Source organism: Podarcis gaigeae (assembly GCF_964106915.1).
Source record: "Podarcis gaigeae genome assembly, chromosome: 15".
Lineage (NCBI taxonomy): Eukaryota > Metazoa > Chordata > Lepidosauria > Squamata > Lacertidae > Podarcis > Podarcis gaigeae.
This window is the reverse complement of record NC_139692.1, coordinates 6,618,071-6,632,664: the sequence shown is the minus strand read 5'-3', so window position 1 is coordinate 6,632,664 and position 14,594 is coordinate 6,618,071. Positions and strand designations below refer to the sequence as shown.

The window sequence follows — 14,594 nt, the reverse complement described above, 5'->3', positions numbered from 1 at the left end:
ACTTAATGACAAACAACCGCTTTTGAGGTAAAGTGGTTGAGAGAATGGTCACCAAACAGTTTCAGAATGAACAGATTAGCTGAATCCATTTCAATCTGGATTTAGACCTGCGTTGCCTTGTTTGATGACATGTGTTGGGAGAGAGACAAGCAAGGTGTGTCTCTGCTAATGCTCCTTGACTTCTCAGCGGCTTTCGATGCCATTGAGCATGGATGTGACTTTGCAAGTTGTATATTAGAAGCACAGTGATAATCCCGCTCCTATCTGCAGAACTGCTACCAGAAGTTGGTGAACTTATGCCCGGCCCTGTGGCAATTGCACTGTGGGGGTCCCACAATATTCCATGTTTTCTGTCCCCCATGATCTTTAACATCTATGCTGCGCTAGGTCACGATCTGGAGATTTGGAGTGAGGTGGCCCCGATATGCAGATGACAGTCAGCTCTATCCCTCCGTATCATCTGAACCAGGAGGGTCTCTGAAGGGGCTGGATCAGGGTCTAGAGGTGATAATAGCCCAAATGAGGACCAGACCAACAAACTGAAATGGCCTCTTGACAGGGCAGATGTGTCTAGGAAGTGTGGAGATGGCCTATTTCAGAGGGAATTTCAGTGACGGAACAGCTTATCTTGAGGAGCCAACATTTATGGACCCAATGTTTATGGCCCAGGAGGCCAAGGTACCAAAGAATTTCTATTTCCAGCTATGGCCATTCCTCATCTAGTCATAGTGACCGATGCTTTGGTCCACATCACTTGCGAGGCTGCCTTTGATGGGGGGGGAGGGAGGGATAGAGAGATTGCACGCTGGTTAAGGGGTGGGGGAGGAGAGGACAACTCTGCAGCCCAGCTGGTTTGAGGGGAGAGAGAGCTGGGGGGGGGGGGGAGAGAGAAAGGACTGGCTGATTCCATTAGACTGGTCATTTGATCTGCTTCAGCTGAAAAAACCTGGGCCTTTGATTCTTCCAGTTGAAAAGGTCAGTGCTGGAGAATGGGACATGAACCCAGGTTAGTTGTGCCTGGAGACCTGCAGGCATTTGCCTCAGAGGGTAAAGACTCTGTGGAGTTGAGGTCAGGCCTCCTCCTTTCTCATGCCACCTTTTGAACAACCTGTCTTCTTACATCAACTAAGGCTGTTCCCAATTCATCCCCATCCCTCACAGGTGAGGACGGTGTTTTTCTTTTCACTTGTTCCAGATGAACAAGGCCTCTGCTCAAATCCTCTATACTGCAATCCAACAGGGAGTTTTCCATCTCATTGGCCTCCCCAAGCTCTTCTTCTTTGCCTACAGCACCCAATTCCCTCAGCTTGTCCAGGGGACACCCAGAAGAGCCATGTTGGGTTGTCCTCCCCCCACTCGCAGGGTTCTCAGGATGCTGAGACCAAAGAAATGAGTGAGTCTGATATGGGGACCTTCTGCCTGAGGGTGCATCTTGAATTGGGGATGGTGTCAGGTCGGGTGAACAAGAGTGTGATCGACAGGGACAGGATTGGGGTGAGACACATAAGGGGGAGGGTCCTCTTCTTCAGGATCAGAAAATACCGGGGGCAGGGGCAGAGGGTTTATGCAGAGGAACCTTTTCTAAGACTGGCAGAAACTTGCAAGGCTTCATCAAAGCAGGTTTCAACGTCAAATCATTCAACAATTCTCCATAGTCATGTTCATCCCATTTCCCAGTGTTCCTAAGGAACTCCAACAATTTCAAAATTCTGCCGCCATCTATCATTCCAAATTCAGGCCAAGCAACAAGTTCACTGAGGACATAAAGGGGCCATTCCTGCTGGCAAAATTGCCTTACTTTTTGCTTGGTCCAGTTGGCCCCCAGCCCTTCCGCCAGGACACACCAGTTCTTTAGGACTCATCCCAGTGGACTACAAAGGGGCACCTTCCTAGACCAAGAACTCATCCTTTTTCTTCTCTTCTTTTCTAGGTTTTTGGTTATACTTTTAAAATGTATAAATTTCATAATTTTTACAAGCATTTTAGCATGTCAATGTTTGACTTCCTTCCCTCTGTTTCTGTGATTCCTTAAATTTATTTTTTATCTGCATATCCAAATTCATCTACTTGCTCATTTAATTATCTATTTTAAATATACATTTTTATGAAACTGCAGGTTATTACAAGAATCCTACCCATGTTTTTTATCTGTTTGCTATTTACTTATAAATATTCAATAAACCATTTCTATTTTTTAATAAAAAAATTGTTATCTTGATTTCTTATTCTTCCAGCAAATTTTGCCATTTCTGCACATTCCATTAAGTTTTTGTATCCATTCTTCCTTTGCTGGGACTTCGCTTCTTTCCATTTTGGGGTGAGTAGCATTCTTGCTGCTGTAGTAGCATACATAAATAAATTTCTATACAGTTTACATAGTGCTGTCGGTATAATTCCCCAAGGAAAAGCTTCTTGTTTTTATTTTTTTTACAAAGGTTATTTTGAAGATCCTTTTCAACTGATTATATATTATTTCCCCGTAAGCTTTAACCTTACTACAAGACCACCACATATGAGAAAAAGAACCTTCTTTCTCTTTACCTTTCCAACACTTGTTTGATTTAGGTTTATACTTTTTATAGTAAGAGAACCCACACAAGCGACACTGACACAACCCCCCCCACCACATACAGTAAGTAGAAGAACAGAAGCATCCCCACCCCACTCACCACTGCCGCCCCCTCTTGCCCCTTTTTCTTCCTAACCTAACACTGTATGTAACACTAATGTCTCACAACAAATGAAGTTGATCTGTGGAAACTGCAACTTGAAAAATGAGACAATGCACAAAAGTTTCAAAACTAATAATTCTTTAATGACAAATATATATATATTTAAAAAGAAATGAAGCAAAGGGAGAAGGACCCTGGAACCTGTTCAGACAAAGCTGTCTTGCCTGTGGGAAGGTAGATAGGGGAGACCTGGCACTCCTAACCCCAATAAAGAGAACCCCCCCCCCAAAGATAAAATCCTACGAGACCCAAAAGGAAGCCGAAAAGATAGAGAAAGGGGGCATCCGAGGGAACAAAATCACCTTGGAGGAAAGGCCTAAAAAACCACCCTGAAGTCAAACCTCCAGTCCACACCATCAGGGGATGAAAGACACACGGAGCCTCCGGAGGAAAGGAGAACATCGAGCCAGGGGATGACATGCTCCTGAATGTCATTTCTGAGTGCTTGGAGCAATCGTGGTACTCTTGGCCACTTTCACAGTTCAGCCCATCTGCAAAGGAGGGGTGGGCATTGTAGAGGTGGCAGTCGTCGTGGCACCAGACTCCTTGATACACCTCTGCCCATTTCTGGTTCTTGGGCTCCTGCTGTCTGTCCTTGGCTGAGAAAGGCATCATAGGAAAGCGAATCGCCTGTAAGGAAGAGAACAAACTCCAGTCAAAGTCAGACCTACTTTGCACCTATGTGCCAATCCCCCCTTGCCAATTTGTAAGGCAACAGCGGGGAAAAGCCAGAGATTCTGGCTACACACCATCGAGGCAAAGGAAACTGTTGACCTCATTTTTCCTCTGCTACAGCGTCACCTATATAACAGCCAGGGAGGCTGGTTTAGTCACTGCAAACTGTAAGGGAGGGAGGGGGAAGCTGGACCATGTTGCACTCCCAATGACATCACCAGGGGGGGCAACAGAGTCACCCAAGGTCTATTATCCTTTGTAGTAAAAAACAAAAAAAGACTTGTAGCAACACCTTGGGTTGCAGATTCCAGAGCAGCAGCTGCTGCAGTCCCCCCCCCAAAGTGTGACAAATAAGGTTAAAATGGTCTTTAAAGGGTGTCACACCCAAAACCATCCTCCCCACCCCTGCCCCCACCCCTGAAGGGCCTCACCCTCCTTGCCTACTTCAGCTGGCCCAAACACTTTCACAAGTCTGGGGGGAGTCACACTGCCTGCTGCTTCTCCCCAGCCCTGTGATTCCACGCCACAGCCACCCTTCCTCCCTAGAGAGGGGCGGAGGATGGCTATGGAAGGAGACCTAGACACAGTCCCACTCCGGCAGGAAGCTTCTCACATGTGCACCAGGTGATTCTTGCACCACTGTCTTGCCATGAGTTTTGAACCCGGGCCTCTCTGGGTCTAGTCCAACACTCTAACCGTCCCACACCACACTGCCTCTCCCACCTTCCCAAGGAGAGGACCTGGGAGATGGCAGTGAAACAGAAAGTGGTGGTCGGAGCAGAAGGACCTGAATGAAGAAGGAGAGCCAATTACCCAAGGAGCTCAGCAGGTGAAGGTGGGTCATTTCCCAGCCAGAATTCTATCAGCTGGCTTCCAAAACATCTCTTCCAAGAATCCCAGTCCTGGTCAAAATCCAGAGCCATCACTCCGCCTTGGGAACACCTGCAAGGACATCATGACAAGGTATCTTTTAGGTCTTCATTTGAGTCTTTTACATTTCATTGAATACAACCGTACATTCTTTCCTTGACTTCCCTTCTCCCTTCCATGGTTCTATTTCTTTTCCATTAAGACTGGATGTGGCGTTTGCCCGTTCATTTAGAAAATGTTTGAACGTGGGGAGAGATAGGGTTAAAAATATAGACCAATAGGAAAGCCGGAGGCGGAGCCTACCTGTGTATAAAAGGGCTTAGCCTGAGGTTTGAGTGAGTTGTTGTTGGGAGTTGTTGGTGGGTAGATGGTTGGTTTTAGTGGGTTGGCTGGTTGGGAAAGGCAGTTGGAGGAGCAGTTGGCAGGCAGTTGGAGATAGACATTAGGGCAGTGGGTTCTGGACTGAGGGGAGGTAGAAGAGATAGAAAGAGGAAAATAAGACTAAGAAAGTAAAGAGTAACAACGTTTGGAATACCGTAACAGTTTGTTTGTGTCTGAAATAAAATACACTCTTCTTTATTAATTGAGAACCTGACTGAGGCTGAAGTGATTTTATCAGGGAGGACCTGGTTGGTGGCAGCGGATTAGTGGTGTACAGGTCAATAGTCCGTGAGACGACCAGGGGCTCCGTGCGAACGCCACAAAATTGGCGGCAGCGGCGTGATAAATAAATACGCCTGTGGTGGAATAAAAGAATATGTCCGTGGTGGGAGAAATAAATACACCTGTGGTGGGATAGATTTATATGCCCGTGGCGGGATTGGTTTATACGCTCGTGAAAAGGAAGTTGGATCTGGGAGTGAGGTTATTTTGGCAGAGGTATTGGACTTGTGGTTGGAAGAAGTGTCTGTGCAGGGCCAGTGTGAAGACCCAGTGCAAGGCTCCAAGGCCAAAGTCTAAAAGAAAACCTAGCCAGAAAGAATAACTTGGGGAAAAAACTTTGGGAAAGTAACTTTCCCAAGAGAAAGTGACTCTATTTCGCTGTCAGACCACAAGTGCTCAATATGCCACCTAAAAAGTCAAGAAATCCTGTTAGGGAACCAACCTATGGAAGCTCTGAGGGAGAGGAAAATGGGAATCCTCAGGGAGAAGGGCAGAGTTTAGAGGAGATACCAGAAATTCCTTCTGAGGCAGTAGAGCCTAGACTCTCTTTAGAATTTGAAAAATGGAAGTTGGAACAGGAATACAAATTTAAATTAGAGAAAAAATTAAGGCTGAACAAGAAAGAGATAAAATGAAAGTTGAACAAGAAAAAGAAAGATAAAATGAAAGCTGAACAAGAAAGAGAAAGAGAAAGAGAAAGAGAAAGGGAGCAGTACCATCTGTGGGGCAAAGAGATGCAATTTCAGTTAGAAATGCGGAAAATGGAATTGGCATCTGTGGAAAACCAAAATAATAATAATAGCACAAATGATCAAAGTCAGGTTAAGATAGACCTCAAGCGTTTTCCTGAGTTCAAAGAGAAGGATAATCCGGAGGCTTTAACGTCTCATTTGAAAGAGCATGCAAAGATTTCCAAGTAAAAGATGAGGAAAAAATGATAATATTAAGGGCTAGAATTAGTGGAACCATAGCTGAAATATATGCACAAATGCCAGAAGACCAGTCTAGAAATTTTGACATGTTTAAACAATTAATTTACACCCGATTTGGAATCGCCTCAGAACAGTTAAGAAAGAAGTTCAGCAGTGTGACAAAAGTGAGGGAAGAAATGTTTGCTCAACTTGGAGCCAAAATTTCAAATTACCTCACAAAGTGGCTAGAGCAGGAGGGTGCCAATTCAGTTCAGAAGATCAGGGAAATTATAGCACTTGAACAATTTTATGCAACCATTAATGAGAAATTGAAATATCTGGTAAAAGAATGACATCCCAAAACTATACAGGAGGCAGCCACTTTAGCTGACCAAGTTAATGAAATTAGAGACCATGGATTTGATGGTCTGAAATTTGGCGGGAAAGTGTGGGAGTACCCCAAAAACAAATTTCAATATGTCAAGGAAAGCCCTACCTCAGAGACAAATAAGGGAAATATGCCACAAACTAAAAGTCCAACTGACAAGGCCCTGACTAACATTGGTCCCACTGAAGGAAAAGGAAATAAAACTAATTATACTGGGTAAAGGGAAATAAAGTGCTGGGTGTGTGGTAAATTAGGCCACAGGAGTTTGGACAGCGGGGATGGAAAGGGTAAAACTGAATTCGGGTTCTCAAAAATAGACTTATTGTATCCACTCAGTGGAGCACGAAGAAGCTAGGCAGGTTGCTAAGAAAACCGAGGTTTTAGCTAGACCTGAGCCTGACCTGAGGAAAATTTTGAGGCTCATGTGGTACAATGTTGCTTGATTAAACAGGATAGTTTCCTCTTGAGAAATGCTGGGGAAAACATCTGGGTTGATGATGAAAAGTATCTTGGGTTAAGAGACACCAGCTCACAGATTACAATCATCCATCCGGACATAATTTCCACCACTAAATTAATACCTGAGAAAACAATAAAATTAAAAGGAATTGCCAAAGAACCAGTGATCCTAAAAGTAGCTGAAGTGGATATTAACTTCCGTGATTGGTCTGGGAAGTGGCAGGTAGCCATTTCTGAGGAGGTTCCAGCAGCAGTTCTTATCGGCTGGGATCTCCTAGAGCATGTTAAGAGTGCATTTGTAGTTACTCGCTCAAAGGGGGGCCAAGAATCACCCACTACTGAGGAAACTGAAACAGTTGCCAGTGGAGGCACGGCTGGGAAAACCTCTCTTGGAAGCAGAAACTGAAGCCGTTATAGTTCCTTTTAAAAACACACATAAGGCTAGTTTTGCTCAGGAGCAAAAAGGGGATGTTGGGTTAAGCAGTTGTTTTGAGGCGGCTAAGTCTGCAGCTCCTTTAACCCCTGAATGCCTAGAGAGATTCTGTGAAGAAAACGGGCTGTTGTATAGGGAACTCCTTGCCACACCGTATTGGGGGGGGGGGAGGAATCCGTAAACAACTGGTAATCCCTCATACCTATAGAGAAAAGATTTTGCAACAAGCCCATAATAGCATTTTTGGGGCACACATGGGAATAACATGCACTAAATGAAGGGTTGCGCAGAACTTCTACTGGCCAGGCATGGAGAAACAAATCAAGCTATATTGCCAGGATATTTGCCAAAGACAAGGTACAGGGCAGGACAAGACAAATGCCAAACTGTGTCCTTTGCCTGTGATCTCTACCCCATTTCAAAGGTTGGGGCTTGACCCAGTAGGGCCATTGCCAAGAGCCACGAAACGGGGCAATAAATACACCCTGACCATCATAGATTTTGCAACCCAATATTTAGAAGCGATCCCATTAAGAAATACTGAGACCATAGCAGATGTATTGATTAATTACATGAGTCGCCTGGGGTTTGCAAGTGAGTTGGTCACAGACCTAGGCACCTCATTTACATCCCAGCTCATGAAAAGATTGTGGGAAGCGTGTGGCATCACACATATAACGTCCACACCGTACCATCCAGAGACTAATGGATTGGTTGAGAAGTTTAACAGAACTTAGATCCGTATGATCAATGCCTACGTAGCAGAAAACCCTAATGACTGGGACATTCCACAAGAGAGTACCGAGTATAGTCTCTTTGAACTTTTACTAGGGTGCAAGGTCAAAGGACCTTTAGATCTACTCCGATTGAATTGGGAGGATAACCCAGATAGTGATCCAGATTCAGTAATGGAATGTCTGTACAAACTGCAAAACACTTTACGCCGTTCCTTAAAAATAGCTGGAGAAAATTTAAAAGCTGCCCAGTCAAAGCAAAAAGTCTGGTATGATAAAAAGGCCAGAGAGAGAACGTAGAAGACGAAGTGTTGCTGCTAATGCCAATAAAGGGAAATAAATTGCAATTAGCCTGGGAGGGACCATACAAGATTGTGTCCAAAATGAATAATGTGAACTACATTATCCAGCAGGGGGATGAAGGGTGCAAAGTGGTTCACATGAACATACTAAAACCCTACCATAGAACAGAAAGCTGGGCTCTATATGCTATAAGAGAGGACCCAGAATAAACAGACGACATACTGTGCTTGGAAGGGAGAGGGGAGCAACGCTATAATCAGAAAGAAGTGAATCTAGCCCCTTCATTAACTCAATCACAGTGGGAGGAGGTAGGAAGTATCCTACAAAAATGCAAAGCCATCTTTAGTAATGTTCCAGGAATAGCAAAGGGAGTGGTCCATCGCATAGACGCTGGGGATGCTAAACCCATTGCAGTGACCCCCTATCGGATAACTGGGACATACATGGATAAAATCTGCAACAAGGTGCAGGAGAAGCTGAAGGCAGGGATCATAACACCCTCAGAGAGTCCCTGGGCAGCACCACTATAGCTGCACCACTGACAGACTTGACTTGTAAGAAAGAACCAGAGCATGTGGAGTGGACATCAGCGTGCCAGCAGTTATTTGATGCGCTAAAGAATGCCTTGACTACCGGACCAGTCCTCATCGCACCAAACTATGACCTAGAGTTCACCATCTTTACAGATGTGTTGAATGCCAGGATCGGAGCAGTGCTGCATCAACCGGGAGAGGAAGACAACCTGCATCCGATCATGATGATAAGAACTAATAGCAAATGGATGAAGTGGGCCCTGTTGCTGCAGGACTTCAATTTCACCATAAGAAACGTAAAAGGGTCCCTGAACATTGTGGCCGATCCTTTATTAAGAAGACCCGATGATGAAGGTTAACCATGGACAGTTAATAATTTTTCCTGTAAATAACTGAGTTGCTTTAAATGTTTAATGCAGTTTGATCAGGAGTATAACTCTGTTCAGTTATCCCTCCTGATCAAACTTATTTAAGGGGGGAGGGATGTGGCATTTGCCTGTTCATTTAGAAAATGTTTGAACAGGGGGGAGAGATAGGGTTAAAAATATAGACCAATAGGAAAGCTGGAGGCGGAGCCTACCTGTGTATAAAAGGGCTTAGCCCAAGGTTTGAGTGAGTTGTTGTTGGGAGTTTTTGGTGGGTAATTGGTTGGTTTTAGTGGGTTGGCTGGTTGGGAAAGGCAGTTGGAGAGAGACTGTTAGGGCAGTGGGTTCTTGATGGAGGGGAGGTAGAAGAGACAGAGAGAGGAAAATAAGACTAAGAAAGTAAAGAGTAACAGCGTTTGGAATACCGTAACAGTTTGTTTGTGTCTGAAATAAAACACACCCTTTTTAATTAATTGAGAACCTGACTGAGGCTGAAGTGATTTTACCGAGGAGGACCTGGTTGGTGGCAGCGGATTAATGGTATACAGTTCAATAGTCCGTGAGACGACTGGGGGCTCTGTACGAACGCCACACTGCCTATTTTATTTTCCCCATATATTCCTATTTCTCCCTTCCCACTATATCTAGCATACTTTACACTACTGAATTTACAATAACCCTGCTAACGTTTTAACTCGATTAACAAACAATGGTGGAAATCTACGGGGCCTGCCTGGCTCAACAATGCCCACACCACCAGGGAACCTCCAGTGCGTGGGCCAAGTTTGGCCAGCAAGGTTTTTTGTCCAAACCGGGCCCCCCCTGCCCCACACCTGATATCCTCTGTGCCCTGTGGACAGTGGGACTGAGCTGCCTGAAGCTCAGCCGATGGGTGATGAGTTCAATCCTTCCTGCTTGGCATCCATGAGAGAGTTCCCCATGGGACTTGGCCAGACCCTGCAGGAAGCAGGACTGAACACACCCAGCGCTGCCCCTCATCAGCTGATTTGCAGGGAGACCTGTCCTGTTTGCTGCTTCTCTTCTCTTCTCAAGCCCCTGGGGGCCCACTTGAGAGATGGGCGGGACCATTCACCCACCCACAGGGCAGGGAGAGATAAAGTTCTTCCAAAACCAGGACACCAAGGTGTCCTTACCACCATTGTCTCCAGGGTTTCACAAACTGGCAATGGATCTCCCAAGCTCTCCTTGGAGATTGAACTTGCGACCCTTCTGGATGCAACAAGTGTGTTTTACCCACCAAACTACAGCTCGTCCCCAGCAAGAAACCACAGGTGACGGGTCAGGTGGGCGGGACCCCAGCCAGAAATGCTGGACAAGGGTCTCCAGTGGGTGGGGAGGGAAGTGTGAGAGGGGGGTGCCCACCCATGTGGATGCGAGCCAGATGTTAAGGGCTTGAGGCAATCCACATGGGTGGGCAGGGAGAGGGGTGCCAGCCTCTGCTGAAATGGGGCTGATGGCTTGGGCAGAGAGGGGTGCTGGGGAGGGGGCACTGGGCGAAATAAGTTTTGGGGATGTTTTTTGGGCCTTTCCTCCAGGATGATTTTGTTCCCTCAGATGCCTTGGAGGAGGCCCCCTTTCTCCACTTTCGAGGCTTCCTTTTGGGCCTTTTCTATGTTTCTCTTTGGGGGGTACTCTTTTTTTGGGATAGGTATTCCTCTCCCCTTGATGGCCAGGTCTCCCCTAACTTGCTTCCCACGTGTAGGCGCGCTTTGCTCCAGGGTCCTTCGCCTTATCTGGAAGAAAATAAATAGAGGTACAATCCTTATTTTCAATGACACTAGTTTGTCTTACACCACTTAAGCTCACCCACTTCTCTAATTCGTTGAGATAGGGGTTACAACAGCAAGAAAGATTCATCTAAAGAACAATGGCTATTTCAGGCTCTCACACAAGAGCAGAATCTAACCAAACTGCTTTTGGTGCTCTACAAAATGCAATGTAGAGGGACAGTAGTACCGTTAATAAAGATTTGATTTTGAAGGGGCCTCAGATTTTATCGACACATGTAGTGAAAGATACATTCAAGACTAAGTCCCACTGAAGGCCATTGAATGGGCCTTAGTCATGGCTTAACTAAGCCCCATGGTGGGACCTTGACTAACGGGAGTGGCTTTTTAAGGGAATCTGCCTTTCTCCCTTTTCTCTTGCTATCTATCACAGCATCCACTTGCATGTATGTTACCGTCTCTAAGCTGTCCAAAGATTTCATCCATTCCCCAGCTATAAATCCTGAACTTCTCAGCTGGCTTCTCTGTCTGCTTCATGGGACAATGAAGCAGAACAGGTGAACATCTAGATGGCACAATTTCAGAATGCTGACCCAAAAAGCACAATGTTGTAATCCGTCTCTCACTATCTTGCACTGGCAAAGATGGCCACTAAGAAGTGGGCAACGGAATAGCGATGATGCAAAGTTGTTTCTTGCTGTCTCTATGGTAACCCTGCGGAATGTGAGGAAGGGGCTAGGAGAATATTAGAATCAGAATCAGATGATGTCATCATGGAAGGTGGAAGAGAAGCCCAGGCGTGAGAAAAGGGTGATCAGTTCACCCTTCCTGCTTGACCATTCATACTCACAAATGCTCCCTACCCATTTTTAAACATAGTCATCTGAATTTTCCTTTGCAGTTTGTTACTCCCTTCCTTGGAGACAATGTTGGAGAAAGAGAATTGCACTCTGGAGATGGCCAGCCTAGAGGAAGGTGTAGGAAGTACTCAAACCGTACGGTTCTTGCCTTTGTCACTTATCCCCACGATATGAAAATAAGCGGGGAAGACTCAAGAGCAGCAGGTGCAGGGGATGTGCCCAGCACTGCCTAGTGATGCTCTCTCTTGAACCCATGAGCTTCTGCAGACAAAGCAGGTGCTCTGCCACTGAATTATGGCCTTTCACGTTGTTATAATGTCTCATTGTGTTCAGTGGCACTTGCTCCCAGGAAAAATATGAATCAGACTTTTCCTGGCTGGATGTTTATTTATAATTTATTTATTTATTTATTAATTAATTACCCATCCTTTGCCAGGGCAGCTTTCAATAATTACAGCTCAAAGGCAGTGCAAAATAAAATTGCAGCAGTAATGTAGGTCTAAAAAATGCACCTCCTTACCCCTGAGAGGTGCATCTTCAGCATTCATCAAAAGCTGGGTAATTAAGGTGCCAGGCACTCCTCTCTGAAGACAGGTTTCCACAGGGTAGGGGCTGCCCCAGAGAAGACCCATTCCTAGGCTGCAACACACCCACCCCAGCTTCTGAGGGGGGTGGAGCAGCCAATCGTAGCACCAGAGAGGGTCCGTGGGGAAGGAGGCCATCCATCAGGTATTTTTCATATTCTGAGTCACAGTGACCCTTGGTCACCTCCGTTGCCCTTCCTCTGGGCAAACTCATCATAAGAAGATCAGAAGAGTCTACTGGGTCAGGCCAATGGCTTTAAAAGAATATCAGACAAATTCATGGAGGAGAAGGCTGGCAAAAGCTACTAGCCACAATGACTACTCTCTGCTGGTAAATGTGGTAAATGTTTCTTAATTCCTGAAATTGGTGGTTTTATCACTTGCGTAGCATACTTACTGGGTGGGGAGAAAGAGGTCCCAGTGTTTCCCATGATGCTCTGCAATTTTTGGTGAGACATAGATAGATATACCACCATCTCCTAAAATATCTACATGGTGATCCAAGATATAAACAAGTACAAAATAATCACTAAAATGTTTGCTTGCTCAAAAGTAATTTAAACAGCTACATTTGGCATACAAAGGTCTGCAAGAGAGGCTACACAACCCCTCTGAGACCCTTCACACCTAAAGTAGCTCAGGCACACTGTCAGCTGCCAACTGAGAGGTTCAATGAGCTTCTTAGGAAATTTGATGTAGGTCTGAGCCACCTGGCAAACCCTTCTGATAATAGCAATGTGGGCAAAAGGTAAAAACAAAATAGCAGGCTATTGATAAGTGTGGCATTCGTACAGAGCCTCCGGTCATTTCATGGACTATTGACCTGTACACCACTGCTTTATTCTTCCGCTGCCACCAACCAGGTTTCTTCTGGTGAAATACTGAGTCTCAGTCAGGTTGTAAAGTCAACAACGAAGATTAAAGTTTATGAAGAACAAACAAGTTTTAAATAAGTTTAGAACAGTTTCTCAAATGCGCGCCCTTAACTAGATGTGGCACTATCTCACACTGTCACACTCTTCTCTCTGAGTTCTATCCCTGTCTCTCACTCTAGCTGTCACTCTAGCTGGTCGACTTTTAGTCGCTCTGTCTGACTTTGACTCCCCTATCTCCCAATGCTAAAACCCCTGGGCTGAGCCTCAAAACCAGGTAGGCTCCGCCTCTGAGCTTTCTCATTGGTCAATCTACATTAACCATTTCCATTCCCCTGTACAAACATAATCACAAGGAATGGGCAAATGCTACAATAAGCTTCAAAGGCTCTAGTAAAGCTGGCTTTACTTGCCAAAGAGGTAGAGCTACCTAGCAGATCTACAGCAAGTTATCCACTTCCAGGACACCAATACCTAGCTCTTCTCAACTCTGCACAATTTCCTCTTGAGTCCTTCTCCTCAGATAGGCATTCAGGAGACACTTTTTTGTGAAGGTGCTAGTATGCTAAGGATTTCCTTCTGCATGCACTGAGTCACACACTCTTCTCATACTATTGAACATTACTGAACACAAAAGTGTTCAGAGGTAACCTTGGAAGTCATCAAAACTTGGAAGTCATCTCAGAGCAGCTACAGCATCTCTGACTGCCAAGGGTGGCTAATCTGTGGCTTTCCATATGTTGTTGGATTACAACTTCCATAATCCCATGGTAGCGAAGACTGATGGGAGCTGGAGTCTAGGACACCTGGAGGCACACAGCTTAGCTATCCCCGGAATATGTAGTGTAGTTGAATCACATAAATTAGAAAATAACATTATAGAAAACATTATAGTGTAGCCTTTTCAGGCTTTGCCCTCGGGTGGGAAGAGCATTGCACCCGGGGAGAGGGAAATGGGAGTCAAACAGACATTCAAGGGATGATTTCAGAGAAAAAGCTTTATTGCTACCATCCGGGCTTGGTAGAAGGAGCTAGTGTGATAATTTCACAAGCAAGCACAAGTTCACAGCCATTTGCACAGAGCATATATTCCCCCCCCCCCAGTTCCCTCTCCCTTTCCCCCCTCCTCAGGAGCCCTGCCCCAAATTGAGTTTCCTGAGCATGAGCAGAAAGCTCCTGTCTTTAGGACTCTTGGCACCCTTCCCAGGAAAGGGGATGAGAAGCCAAGGGGGTTGAGGAGCCCTTGTGTTTCAGCGTGTCCAAGATGTGTTGCAACCGAATGAGATAAGAGTCAGGTCCCAGGCCTGAGTATTCTTGGCACTGATAGAGTCTAATCTTACAGAGAAACTGGCTGCTAAGTCACATGTCAGAGTGACTCCACAGTTAGCAGTTAGGCCTGAATAACTTTAGTAGACCCAAATGATTGTGCAGTTCCCAGCACTTCCCAGCCTGCTTTGCTGCTTC

General features: G+C 45.5%; 3 long non-coding RNA genes across 3 annotated transcripts in view; 1 reads left to right on the top strand and 2 right to left on the bottom strand.

Annotated features, from left to right (window-relative positions):
- The window catches only part of LOC310832268, a 232,992-nt gene that overhangs the window by 70,532 nt on the left and 147,866 nt on the right, over positions 1-14,594 (bottom strand). The gene's annotated exons all lie outside the window — the stretch shown is intronic.
- On the bottom strand, positions 2,794-7,394 carry LOC310832217. Its single transcript, XR_014558161.1, has 3 exons — positions 4,581-7,394; positions 4,221-4,349; positions 2,794-3,362 (listed from the first exon to the last, which is right to left on the bottom strand). It is a non-coding gene; the product is annotated as an uncharacterized lncRNA (long non-coding RNA).
- LOC310832257 lies at positions 4,588-9,540 on the top strand. Its single transcript, XR_014558214.1, has 2 exons — positions 4,588-4,702; positions 9,381-9,540. It is a non-coding gene; the product is annotated as an uncharacterized lncRNA (long non-coding RNA).